Here is a 14,715-nt window from a genome sequence, read left to right on the forward strand (position 1 = left end):
TCGGATCGAGCTGAAATTTGGAGGGGTGGTAGATATGGGAATTCCGCAGTAGATGAACGATTGGATTTTCCAAAGGACCTCCGAGCTGGGCTCTGGAGACCACGCCCTAAACTCGTCCAGATTCCCATCCAGATTTGACAGGTCTCCGGTATATCGTAGATTGTTGGAGATTCCTCCGTCGGAACTCGACGAAATTTTGCATGGCTGTTGTAGACGTAATTCCGCACTATTCTACCAAAGAAATCGTCAAACCGACACTCGAGGAGGTGGTGACGGTGAATACAAGTTCGTTGTCCATAAAAACAGTCCGGCCGCCCGAGGGCAATGTTGACGTTAAGCCCTCGAGCTCCATGGATGACTCCTCTATGATCATGATAGAGATCGGAGTTGATGTTGAAGAAGGCCCCCGTCCAAACATGACGATCGGAGATGGAGCACGGTCCTCGGTCGAGCCAAGGTGACCAGTCGAGCTGGCGATGAAGATGCCAACGTCGCAGTTAATCCGCAGACGAGCCATTGATCCTTTTGCCGATCACACAGGGAAACTCTCAATGAAAGCACAAATGTCGGTGTCAAAACCGGCGGATCTCGGGTAGGGGGTCCCGAACTGTGCGTCTAAGATCGATGGTAACAGGAGGCAGGGGACACGATGTTTTACCCAGGTTCGGGCCCTCTTGATGGAGGTAATACCCTACGTCCTGCTTGATTGTTCTTGATGATATGAGTATTACAAGAGTTGATCTACCACGAGATTATAGAGGCTAAACCCTAGAAGCTAGCCTATGGTATGATTGTATGTATATGTCTATCGACTAGCCTGACCTCGGTTTATATAATGCACCAGAGGCCTAGGATAACAAGAGTCCTAGCCGAATACGCCGGTGGGGAGGAGTCCTTGTCTTGATCGCCAAGTCTTGTGGAATCTTCCTTGTATGCGGCAGCTGTCCGAACTGGCCCATGAGTATACGGCCATGGGGGTCCTCGGCCCAATCTAATAGATCGGGAGATGACGTGTTGAGTACCCCCTAGTCCAGGACACCATCAGTAGAGGTCACTTCAAGAAGGATTGTCCTAATCTGAAGAAGGTTTTACTCACAAATGATGGATATGTCACCGATGACTCAAGTGACAAATCTGAATATGAGAAGAAAGATGCAAATTATTGTACTTTTGAGACCGGAGCACCTCTGAGTTCAGATGGAGGAGATGGTGTTAATGTCATGGTTCGCAAAGTGGCTCATGATGATGCTCCTATTGTTGAGAAGGGCCAGCGACAAAATGTGTTCCAATCCATTTACAAGATCAAGGACAAAAACTGCAAGGTGATCATCGATGGAGGCAGCTACAACAACATCATTAGTAGTGATCTTGTGCATGCTCTTGGGATATCAACATGGAGGAAGCCACGGCCATATTATGTGAAGTGGCTGAATGGTGTTGGTAAGCTGAAGATTACGCATCGTGCTAGGGTGCAATTTTCAGTGGGAAGTTATGTGGACAAAGTGGTATGTGATGTGGTGCCAATGCAAGCTTGTCATCTTCTTTTGGGAAGACCGTGGCAGTTTGATCATGATGCTACTCACCATGGGAGGTCTAACAAGTATTCTTTCATGCATCAAGGAGTGAACCATGTCTTGAAACCTATGGTGGATCAAGTACTCAAGGTTGAGCGATTCCCACAAGTGAAGAAGCCCAAAAAGAATACCTCAAAACCGGGACGGTTTTGTTTGAAGGAAGGGAGGATAATGTGGATCAGATCATGACCAAGGCATCCAAGAGTGAGATTAATGCTAGCACAAATGCTGAACCATTAGAGCATCCAAAGGAAGACAAGGGCAAAACCATTATCTTAGTTGGGAAGCTTCCGACGCCTATTTTGGGAGAAATGACACATCAGATTTCCAGCTGCAACTTCCCACCTAAACCTAATTAATTCTGGAAGTCTCTAGCACTTTATAGAGGCTGGAAAAGATGGTCTTTTAAGTCAGCTTTCATTCAAAAAAATGGTGCATCATTTGAGGTCTTGAGTCAAAAGTTGTGCGAGTTTCCATGCAAGCTGTCCAGGAATTTATTACAGCGCGAGGCTCAACAAGTTTGCTCCTGCTACAGCTTGGGGCTCACAAATTTACCCTTCATTTTGAGTTGTTTTCACACCTAACTAGTGGGTGCTTCTAGTATAAATACTCCCCAGCTGTTCCATATGAAGGGGGATGAGGTTTCTGAGTTTATGTTTGTAGACAGCCGGTGAGGTTGTGTTGTGCTGTGAGCACTAGTATCGTTGAGTGTTAGCTCGTGTGTGTAGATTGGAGGGCTTGTCCTCAATTCATATAGGATCCTTGTGGTTCCCTCTTGTGATTCTTCATAGGTTCACAAGCTTCACGGTTTGGGTTGCATCCTTGTAAACCAAGCTAGTTATCCGTTGCAATTTATCTGAGAGTGTTTCCTCTTGTTCTTGCCACTTGAGAGAAACAAAGTTTGTTAAAACAAGTTTCGAGTGAGTTTGTTGCTGCTCTTTGTGAGTTCTTTGGCACCGTGAAAGATCATCTCCGAGGCGTCCCGTATCATTGTGGGTATTGATACGTGCATTCTGCATCACCATTTCGTAAAGTAAATTGCACACACATAATTATGTTTTACATATTATTGCATCATTTTACCCCAAATTCCTTTTATTTTGCAAGTTTGCATATCGAAGGGGGATGCAAGAAAACCACACAGAAAGCATCAAAAAGCCACACAAGAAAATGACTTTTCCAGAGCAAGGAAAAGCAAAACAAATATACATAGGAATTTTTCAGAGGAAAAGAAGCCTGGGCTAGGGTTTGACCGATGGGCCCACATGCCAGGCCCACGTGCCTCAGGCCCAAGGTGTGACAGGCCCACTTGGCCTCCTCTTTGAAGCCCATCATCTTATATTGTTCCAAAAATCCTAGGAGGATTCTTGTCATATTTTCCGTTGCCATGATGGAATAGATAATAATTATTGTGTACTGTGAATAATAATCATGGAAAATCCAACAATTATATGTTCATATATACTCCCTCCTTGCTAAATTATACATTATGTAATATTTTAAAAACTATGGATGGAGGTAAATAATATCTCCATCATTCTGCGATGTTGCATAATTATGGATGGAGGTAATAAATTAAGTAAAAATGTGTCTTTTTGGTAAATTCTGTCACAAACGTGAAACTAGGTATGGGTAAAAAATGGAATTCACTCAAAGAAACAAGGCGGATAGGTGGTGCTTATGCAAACTGAGATTTGAGTTTGGCTCTATTTTTCTCGCAAATTTTTTTTGCTCTTTTTTCTAAAAATCACTAGTTGATGAGTACTCGTTGCAAAGATCACTCCAACTTTCCCAGGTTGTGACAAGTGGCGCACTGTGCGCCACTTGTCGCAACCTGAGAGTTTTCCTTTTTTTTATAAATCCTTTTATTCAAAATGTTTATCTCTTAAACCGTGCGTCCAAATCTCGATCCGCTTTCATCCTTCGATTCCTTGCATCGAGATCTTCAAAACTAGATCCCATGTTGTTAGGTTTTGACAAACTTTTTTTTCACGAAAAAATCAGACAAAAAAACTGAACCGGGAGCACGGGTTTTTTTCCTTTCCGAAAGAGGCACGTCCGTGCCTCTCACGGAATCACAATTGTACCTCTTGCGGAAGCAAAACTGTGACTCTCGCGAAAGGAAAAAAGATAAAGATAAAACATGTTTTTTTTACGTTTCCGATGAGGCACGGTCGTGACTCTCGCGAAAGCATAACCATGCCTCTCGTGAAAGGAAAAAAAACAAAAAACATGTTTTTTTTCTGAGAGGCACGGCCGTAACTCTCACGAAAGCAAAACAGTGCCTCTTGCGGAAGCAACACCGTGACTCTCGCGGAAAAAAAACACGTTTTTTTCGTTTCCGAGAGGACTCTCGCTAAAGCACACAACCATGCCTCTCGTGAAAACAAAACCATGACTCTCGCGATAGGGAAAAAAAGGAGAAAACGGTTTATTCGTTTCTGAGAGGCACGACCGTGACTCTCGCGAAAGCAAAACCGTGCCTCTTGCGGAAGCAAAACCGTGACTCTCGCGAAGGAAAAAAAAACAAGTTTTTTCGCGTAAATTTTTTTTGATCGAAAATCTAAGAAAGACCAGTGAAAAACCAAAACTTAAAAAAAACTTAAAAAAACCATTGAAAAAGCCAGAAATACGTGCGGAAAAATAAAATAAAATCCGAAGGGAACGCCAAGAGCGCGACACGTGGCGAATGACTAAAAGTGCGCTAAGTGACGCTGATCATTGCGAGGCTTCCGGAGGAGCGGTCGTTAACTAGTTGCTCTTCTTTTTTTCTTGAGAAATCTCGATCCACTTTTTCTTTGCTCTAATTCTGTGGAGGGAAACGCGTGTGATAAAAGGCAGTCAGACTCGGATTAGGCCCACACCGACCCCCTAGTTCGTTATATACCAGGGCCGGACCGCAGCACAGGCTTTTGAGGCCGTACCTTGTGAAGCAGCCCGCGTTTTGTCCTTCCTCGGGCGGAAACCCTCGTCGCCGGAATGGAAGCCGCCGCCCGATCCCATGCTCCTCCTATCCCTCGTCCCTTCCGTCGGGCGAAGCGGCCAAGGACCATCTGTTCCTGTTGCGAGAGCGAAGGAGGAGGAGGAGACGATGGAAGAAAACCATCATCTCGGCGGGGAAGGAAACGGCCTCATCAGCTTCTGCGACCTTGCTCCAGCCAGCTCTTCAATTGGGGCGCGAAGCGCGCACGCACACCGCGGATTATCACTCCCGTCCGATCTGATTTGGTCTCCCCTCCCAGGAGGGACTGGTCTGATCTGGACGATGGGCCGGCCGGGCTGATCGCCGAGCGTGTCCTCGCGTATGACGTCGCCGACTATCTCCGCTTTCCGTGCCGTGTGCCGCGCATGGCGGCAGTGCTGCACAGAACCGCGCTCCCACAGCGGGCTCGACCGCCGGTTCCATCCCTGGCGGTGGGTCCTGCTCCGCGAACCACTCGCTGCTCCCAACCGCCGTAGCTTCCTCAACTCTTCCACCGGCGAGTGCATTCAACTGGACATCCCGGAGCTCCTTGACCATGAGCTGCTGGGTGTAACCCCAGAGGGCCTCCTCGTCCTGCTCCACGACCATAACCACATTCGCCTGCTCAACCCGCTCACGCGTCACCTCATAAAGCTACCGCCGCTCACCACGCTGCTTCCCTTTGAGGACCATGTCATGCTTTCCTATTTCGACATATACTACTTCTTAGCGACGGGCTCGGGCATTGCTAGTGATGATTCAACAGTAGTGCTCTGTTTCAATATGCTGAGCATGCTTGGCATGGCCAAGCCCGGCGACGACAACTGGATGTTGCTGAAGTACAACCATGATGGGTTCACAAAAACGCCCTTAATGTTTGCAGGGCGCTTCTACCTCGTTAACGCTCATGGTGTCATGGTGCTGCAAATCGGTCCAAACCAGAAACCACGGCTGCAGGTGGTTGCCAAGTTGAATATGCATGTCTCGCCGATTTCGCAAAATATACAGCTCGTCAACAATTGTGGTCAGCTGATGCTGCTGCACCGTCTGATTGTACCATTAACGTCGCGGAATAATTGGGGTTATCGGTACAACATGTATCGAGTGAACTTGGATAAGGGGACACTATTCCGCGTCAAGAGCTTGGGCGGTGGCGGCGCAGGGCGTGCGATGTTCTTGGGCATGCATTGCTCTTTCTCGGTATCTCTAGAGGTTTTTCCCTCTGGCTCTATTAGTGTTAACACCATCTATCCGAGCTTTGACTTCGACGAGAGAAGGTCATTAAAAGTTGGAGCTTATCATCTCCCGTATGGACGCATCGAAAGACCATGTAGGTTGGTGCTGGGGCCGCGTACTCTCGTTGACTATATAGCTTTGTCCAATACGGTCGATCGACGAGTAGTTTACCCCATTAATTTCCTATGATAATTTAGCATGCATGGTTATGCAAAATGCACTGTTTGTCCCATTGGAGCTAGTATTTGAGTCCATGTATCTAGCTAGTTATGTATGGATGACTGGTCCGAACACAGATTAATTTGCATATCAAATCTGTCACAGATTTGTAAGCATCTAGCGACTAGTCTAACGCGAAGAGGAGTTTAGCCCGGAAAATAAAGGCAAGGGATTAGCATGCAGATTATCTCTTTACTGGGGATCAACACATCGTTGCATGCTGTGCTAAAGAAATCAGTGTACCCGTGACTCGACTTCAATTGGAGAATAAGCAACAAGTTGCTTGTGCAATTTTTGTTTCCCCACCTGGGCTGTGTAATCCAAGATGGAAATATTGACTTCACTCGACTGAATACAGTTCTGCACCGCTCTATGAGTTAGTTTTCCATTTGAATTCCAGGTTAACTTTTTAAACCTAAACCCGTGTAGGCCTAATCTTTGTATAGCTGAATCTGTACATTTACGAGGCCTACCTTTGAGGCAAACACCAGTTAGTTAGTTAGTGCCGTAAACCAGCAAGGCAGTGCTAATATAGGACCAAAACTCCATTTCTATGCACACATGTGTTTATATTTTTTGTCTAAAAAAATGTGTTTATATTTTTTGGGGAAAACCTTGAGATCCATTCATCACTTGTCAAGTTAGTATAGAGAACACCGGAAGTAAACGAAATTACACCCAAATCCATAGAGCATCTAACAACGACTACAAGCACTGGAGCAAGCCGAAGGCGCGTCGCCGTCATCACCCTCCCTCACTGGAGCGGAGAAAATCTTGTTGTAGTAGACAGTTGGGAAATCGTCGTGCTAAGACTTCATGGGACTAGTGCATCAGTAGTGGCGGTGCCAGAAATGTCGTCTTGTGTAGTCAATTTCAAATTGTGTAGTCGAATATACGAATTTATACAAATTTGTTCCAATATTTCTACACCTATATGCTAGTTTCATCAAAAAGCTCGGTAGTCAATTGACTATCCATCTTATACGTGGCTTCGAACAACTATCATCGATGAAGTAAAGTGTAGATAAAATGAAACTAGCCGTAGACACACGAACACAGACGAGCGAATACCGGATCCAAAAGGATCCATAGAAGAGAAACACCGACCGGATCCCACGTGATCCGTCGGAGACACACCTCCACACACCCTCTAATGATGGTATATGCACCATCGGGATGTGAGGGCTATGATGGAAGAACTATATTCCATCTTCAGGAAGTTGTCGATGTCTCGCCTTTCTGAGAAGAATACAAAGCCTAACCAAACTAAACAAACACCTAAAAATAAAGCCCTCCCACCGACAAGAATTGGGATCTACCACGCGCCTCCATTGCCCAAAGGCCACAAGAGACGATGCAGCCCAACGGCGGCACCGACGACGGACAGGGAAACCTGTCGCATCCTGATCCTGGTTGTCCTAGGGAGGCAGGAGCAATGGAGCCGTCGGGGACGAGAGGACGCCATTGCTAGTGGGTCGGGTGCGGTTCAACTAGCGTCGTGACGAGGTCACTTGGGTCAGGTCACACTCGACTAGTTGGGCTGGGTCTGGTTTAGTGCAAATAAACCAGAAGAAAAACACGAATGAAAACTAAACCGTCGACATGGCATGTACAGTCAAACAGAGAAACAATGATTTTTCTAAAATGAGGTAATTTGTGGAATTTTTTTGATTAAATTGAGTAAAAATGTGATTTTTCTTTTCTTTTGATAAATACTGTCACAAACGTGAAACTAGGCGTGGGTAAAAAATGAAATTCACTAAAAAAAAGGCGGATAGGTGGTGCTTATGCAAATTGAGATTTGAATTGGCTCTATCTTTTCTCGCATTTTTTTGGCTCTAGTTTTGTGGAGGGAAACGCGTATGATAAGGCAGTAAGGCTCGAATAGTGTCGGACTCGGATTAGTGCCACATCGACCACCGAGGTCGGCAGGGCACACCAGTCGTTATATATACCCCGCAACACAACAGGCCGTACTTTGTGAAGAAGAAACACCCCGGTTTGGCCGTAGCTTATCAGGCAGAAACCCTCCTCGCCGGAATGGAAGAAGCCGCCGCCCGATCCAATGCTCCTCCTATCCCTCGTCCCTCCCGTCGGGCGAAGCGGCCAAGGGCCACCTGTTCCTGCTGCGAGGGCGAAGGAGGAGGACGAGACGATGGAAGAACACCATCATCTCGGCGGGGCGGTATGACGAAGCGAGGAAGAAAACGACCTCATCAGCTTCTGCGACCATGCTCCAGCCAGCTCCCCAATTGGGGGGCGAAGCGCGCACGCACGCCGCGGATTATCGCTCCAGCCCGCTACGATTTGCTCCCCCCTCCCAGGAGGGACTGGTCTGATCTAGACGATGGGCCGGCCGGGCTGATCGCCGAGCGCGTCCTCGCATACGACGTCGCCGACTATCTCCGCTTCCGTGCCGTGTGCCGCGCATGGCGGCAGTGCTGCACAGAACCGCGCTCCCACGGCGGGCTCGACCGCCGGTTCCATCCCTGGCGATGGGTCCTGCTCCGCGAGCCACTCGCTGCTCCCAACCGCCGTTGCTTACTGAACTCCTCCACCGGCGAGTTCATCCAACTGGTCCTCCCGGAGCTCCTAGTTAGAACGAATGATTTGCCGTGATGATGACCACCGGCCTCCTCGTATATTTATACACGTACGTACAAAGGATAAGTACAAGGTTGTTAGGGTTACAACTGATGGCGTGATCTGCTCTTATCTACAGCTAGCCTAACAACCAGAATCCTAACTATACATCACGTTTAACATTCCCCCGCAATCTCATCCTGACACAAGGTTGAGATTGGTGCGCAGCCGCTCAAGCATGACCTTCGTGAGAGGTTTGGTAAATGCATCGGCTACCTGATCAGCAGAGGCAATGAACCGGACGTCAAGTGCACCCATGGCCACCTTTTCTTTCACAAAATGGAAATCCACCTCAATGTGTTTGATACGAGCATGAAACACCGGATTTGCAGTGAGGTACGTGGCACCGAGGTTGTCACACCATAGAATGGGTGCTCGAGGCTACGGAACGTGCAACTCTTTCAGCAAGGATTATATCCAAGAGGCTTCAGCAGTTCCATTCGCAAGCGCCTTGTATTCGGCTTCGGTGGATGAACGCGAGACTGTCGGCTGTTTCCTCGCACTCCATGAAACGAGGTTTGGTCCAAAAAAGAAACCACCGGTGGATCTTCGGTCATCGCTGCAGCCAGCCCAATCAGCGTCAGTGAATACACTGATCAAAGTTGATGGCGAGCGCCTGATGGTCAGGCCTGTCGCAACTGTCCCTTTCACAAATCGCAAGATGCGTTTAACAGCTTCCCAGTGCACATTAGTGGGCCTTGACAAGAACTGGCAGACTTTGTTCACGGCGAACGAGAGATCCGGCCGTGTCAAAGTTAAGTACTGAAGAGCTCCAACGGTGCTTCTGTACTTGAAAGCTTCATCCTCGTTCAGTTTATGTCCAGCATCACGAGTGAGCTTCTCATGGGTGCACATGGGTGTTGAAATTGCTTTGCAATTCACCATATCAGTATGCTGCAGCAAATCAAGGGCATATTTTGTCTGAGTAAGAGTCATTCCCCCGGAATTGCGAAGTACTTCAATACCGAGAAAATAATTCAGAGAACCAAGGTCTTTCACAGGGAAGGTATCCGAGAGTCACTGAAGCAGATTATGCATGGCAGAGGCAGATGAGCTCACGATGATGATATCATCCACATAGACAAGCATGTAGATGGTGACACCTCGATCAACAAGGATAAACAGAGATGCATTGGCTGCTGACGGATGAAACCCAAGCTGCTGAAGACGCTCACTAAGACGGGCATACCATGCACGAGGAGACTGTTTGAGGCCATATAACGCCTTGTGGAGCTTGCAAACATAGGCTGGCCGTGACTGATCCTGAAAGCCGGGGGGCTGCTGCATGTAAGCTTCTTCAGTGAGGACACCGTGAAGGAAAGCATTGCTGATGTCCACTTGACGGAAGTGCCAGCCACGGGAAACAGCGAGCGAGAGGACGAGGCGCACGGTGGCAGGTTTGACTACCGGAGAGAATGTTTCCGAGTAATCAAGCCCGTACTGCTGAGTGAAGCCACGCGCGACGAGCCATGCCTTGAACTTGTCGAGGGAGCCATCTGCCTTATGCTTCACTTTGAAGACCCATTTGCAGCCTATAACATTTTTGCCAGGAGGTCGAGGCACCAATGACCATGTCTTGTTTTGTTGAAGAGCTTGGAACTCAGACTCCATCGCGGGCCGCCACTGGTCATCGGCAAGGGCGGCGCGAAATGAGCGAGGCTCCGCGTGGAAAGCACGACGGCGAGGGTCGTAGCGGACGGTGCCATCGCTTGGCACGAGCGTCTTGACGATGTTGTTGCGAAGGCGAGTCATCATCGGATGCAGGGCGCTGGACGAAGCAACTTCAGTCTCCGCGGCAGCATCGGACGACGGGGTCGCCGGGGGCGTCGGCGGTACTGACGCTGGAGTTCCGGTGGACGAACAGGCCGGGTCGACGTCGTCAGCCTGGTTGGGCGTCAGACTAAGCCGGCTGACAGGAGAAGCCGGGCTGCGCGATCGCGGCGTGACGAGAACGGCCGAGGGTCCGGCTGAAACATCTGCATGCCCCCCATCTGTATGGCTGCTACGTGGCGCACATGGCGACGTGAACTCCTGGCGAGTACCTGCAGGAGACAAAGACAAGCTACACGAAGCATCAGGCAGCAAGGTCATGTCATATTTGCGCATGCGATCATCCATTAGAGCCGGCTCGGTGATGGGAAAAAAAGAGGATGGTGTGGACTTTTGCACTACTGAGCTAGTTGAGAATGGAAACACTTGTTCATCAAAAGTGACATCACGAGAAATATAAATGCGACCACTAGAGCGATCTAAGCATTTGTAGCCTTTGTGCATGGAGCTATATCCCAAGAAAACGCATTGCCGAGACCGGAATTCTAGCTTGCGGTTATTATAAGGGCGCAGGTTCGGCCAACAAGCGCAACCGAAAGCACGGAGAAATGTATAGTCTGGTTTATCGCCAAAAAGACAAGAGACTGGTGTGGAGTTTTGAAGGACTCGAGTGGGCATGCGATTTATGAGATAGCAAGCGGTGAGAAAAGCCTCGTCCCAAAACCGAACGGGGAGGGAGGAGTGAGCGAGAAGAGCGATGCCTGTTTCGACGATATGACGATGTTTCCGTTCTGCGATGCCATTTTGTTGTGAGGTGTGAGGACAGGAAACCCGGTGCGCAATGCCTTCTTTTTGGAAATAGCGGGAGAGACGGCGATACTCGCCGCCCCAATCCGTCTGAACAGTTTTAATTTTTGCATCGAGCATGCGTTCAACATGTTTTTGGAAGGTGTAGAAGGCTTGTTCAACATCGGATTTTCGTTTAAGGAGATAGATCCATGTAAAATGGCTATAATCGTCCAAAAAACTCACATAATATTTAATACCACCAACGGAAGTAGTAGCAGGGCCCCATACATCCGAATGAATAATTTCAAGAGGTGTATAAGTGACATGATTAGAATCTCGAAAAGGTAGCTAATGAACTTTTGCGCGCTGACACGCATCACAAACACTAGACTCGGTAGATGGTGCACAAGCAAATTTATTTAACCTAAGAACTGAATCGACAATACTTTTGGACGGATGACCTAATCTTTTATGCCATAAATCTGAAGATAGCCTGATGCTCGAGAGAGCTCGAGGACCAGATACGAGCGACGACTGCTTGTAGCTTGGCACCGGGTAGAGACCATTGTGGCATCTACTTTGAAGAAGAACCGCCTTCGTTGCTTGGTCCTTAAGACAAAAAAGATGAGGATAGAATTCGGCAAAAGCATGATTATCATAGGCAAGTTTTTGTGCAGACATGAGGTGTTTGTTGATGTGTGGAACATGCAGAATGTTACGGAGGTGCAGAGGTTTGGATAAACCGGGAATAGTGGAATGACCAACATGCGCAATAGACATACCTGCTCCGTTGGCTGCATGCACCTTGTCTTTGCCACCATACTTCTCATGGAAGCTGAGACGGTCCAGGTCCCTCGTCAGGTGATCGGTGGCGCCGGTATCTACATACCAGTCGGTGTCGACGGAGTACGAGCCTGGGCCGGTGTTGGCGACGTTGCCGGAGCGCTCACGCTGCTCTTCTGGCTGGAAGGCGTGGTTGAACCGGTTGCGGCAGTGGAGGGCGTCGTGGCCGAACTTGGAGCAGACCTGACACTTCAGGTTAGTCCGGCCGTTGCTGCGGCCGCGCATTCCGCGACCACGTTCGCCCTGATCGCCGTGTCCGCCGCGTGCGCCTTGGCCGCCTTGTCCGCCACGATGACCATCAGTGTGGCGCGCAGCAATGTTTGCGGACGGATGGATGTTGCCGGACGATGCCTGCTGCTCGAGGCGAAGTTCGGCGCTGAGGAAGAAGGCATAGAAGCTGCTGAGGCTGATGGGGTCGTTGCGCGCCGTGATGGACGCGACCAGAGGCTCAAACTCAGGACCTAGTCCGGCGAGTATGTAGCCCAACACCTCGTCATCGTCGAGCGGCTTGCCGATGGAAGCCATGGCGTCGGCGAAGCCCCGCATCTTGCGGTAGTATTCCGAGGCGGTGAGGTCCTTCTTCTTCAAATTGGATAGCTGGTAGCGCAACTGCATGATACGAGCACGATTCTGTGATGCAAACAACTCATGAAGAGTAGTCCAGACCTGAGCAGAAGTGGTGAGCTGGGTCATCTGCCCGAGTATATCCTCGGTCATGGAGCCGAGGAGCGCGATCATGACGAGCTGATCCTTCTGGAACCAGCGAAGGAACTCCGGGTTGGCGACCTCGACAGCTGCATCGCCAGTGCCCTCTATGAGGGTCTGCGGCGGCGCTTCCTCGGTGCCGGCAACATAGCCGAACAAACCGTTCGAGGCGAGGGCAGGGACGGCTTGAGTCTTCCACAGCAGGAAGTTCTCCCGCGTGAGGCGCAGCGTGATGAGGTTGCCGAGAGTGGTGACGGAGATTGGAGCGGAGGAGGAGGAGCCGGCGGCAAGGGTGCCGGCATTGACGGTGGAAAGGGCGCCGGAAGTGTTGGTGATGGGAGCAGCGTTGGAGCCGGCCATGGTGGGTAGGATTGGATCTTATTGCTCTGAATACCAAGTCAGAACGAATGATTTGCCGTGATGATGACCACCGGCCTCCTCGTATATTTATACACGTACGTACAAAGGATAAGTACAAGGTTGTTAGGGTTACAACTGATGGCGTGATCTGCCCTTATCTACAGCTAGCCTAACAACCAGAATCCTAACATCACGTTTAATACTTCTTGACCATGAGCTGCTCGCCGTCACCCCCGAGAGCCTCCTCCTCCTGCTCCACGACCACAACCACGTATGCCTGCTCAACCCGCTCACACGTCACCTCACAGAGCTACCGCCGCTCACCACACTGCTTCCCTCTAAGGACCATGCCATGCTTTCCTTTTTCAACATAGGCAACTTCATAGCGACGGGCTCCGGCATTGCTAGTGATGACTCAACAGTGGTGCTCTGCTTCAATAAGCTCTACATGCTTGGCATGGCCAAGCCCGGCGACCACCGCTGGATGTTGCTGGAATACAAAACTGATGGGTTTACAAAAGAGATCCCTTTACAAAAAGGCCCCTAATGTTTGCAGGGTGCTTCCACCACGTTAACGTCCATGGTGTCATGGTCCTGCAATTCCTTCCAAACCAGCCACCACGGCTGGAGGTGGCTGCCAAGCTGAATATGCGTGTCTTCCCACTTTCGGAAAGTATGCACCTCTTCAACAATTGTGGTGAGCTGATGCTGATGCACAATCGGGTTGTACCATTCACGTCGTGAAATAAATCAGGTTATCGCCATCGGTACAACATGTATCGAGTGAATTCGCAGACCGGGACACTATCCCGTGTCAAGAGCTTAGGCAGTGGCGGCGCAGGGCGTGGGATGTTCTGGGGCATGTATTGCTCTTTCTCGGTGCCTATAGATGTTTTTCCCTCTGGTTCCATTAGTGCTGACACCATCTACCCGAGCTTTGACTTCGCTGACAGAAGGTTGTTAAAAGATGGAGCATATCATCTCGCACATGGACGCATCGAACAACCATTTAGCTTGGTGCTGCGGCCACATACTCTCGTCGACTATCTATCTTTGTCCAATACGGTCGATGATGAGTAGTCTAGCCCCATTTCCTTCGATAATTTAGCATGCATGGTTATGCGATATGCACTCTTTGTCGCATTTGGTTTGCTAGGAGTATTTGAGTGCATGTGTGATGTGTCTAGCTAGAGGTATGTATGGATGACTAGCCCTGATTAATTACTAGAACCTTTTTCCTCAGCATAGAACTCGCCCACTTTAGCCGCAAGGGGCTTCACCACTGGACCAAAACAATCAGTAAGATCATGGATTTGGATCCGGATTTTAAACTTATTAAGATCAATTGAGGACGGCCTCGTGAATCCATCATACGGCGCAAGCAAAACTGGATTACCTCGGAGGATCCAATGATGCCCTTCCATGGCCTTATGCCAGATCCCTAGGTAGCAACATTCCCCTGCTCGTCCTTCCAAAAGGTATATGTTGGGATGTGTCATGCGTGGCGCGACGCAAACCTAGGTGACATGCAATCTATAAGGCCACAATGAGATTAGTTAGCCTACTAGTCACATTATGCCAACTTATTCCTAAACCTAACTTGCCTCATTTGCA

General features: G+C 49.1%; 2 pseudogenes; both read left to right on the top strand.

Moving 5' to 3' along the window:
* Positions 1–4,553: 4,553 nt before the first annotated feature.
* Positions 4,554–5,961, top strand: LOC147981087 (uncharacterized; annotated as a pseudogene).
* Positions 5,962–8,178: 2,217 nt separating this feature from the next.
* Positions 8,179–14,181, top strand: LOC147981088 (uncharacterized; annotated as a pseudogene).
* Positions 14,182–14,715: the final 534 nt, after the last annotated feature.

The sequence above is a fragment of the Triticum urartu genome, chromosome 3A, assembly GCF_056163025.1.
Source record: "Triticum urartu cultivar PI428250 chromosome 3A, HENAU_Tu73, whole genome shotgun sequence".
In the NCBI taxonomy this organism is placed as follows: Eukaryota; Viridiplantae; Streptophyta; class Magnoliopsida; order Poales; family Poaceae; genus Triticum; species Triticum urartu.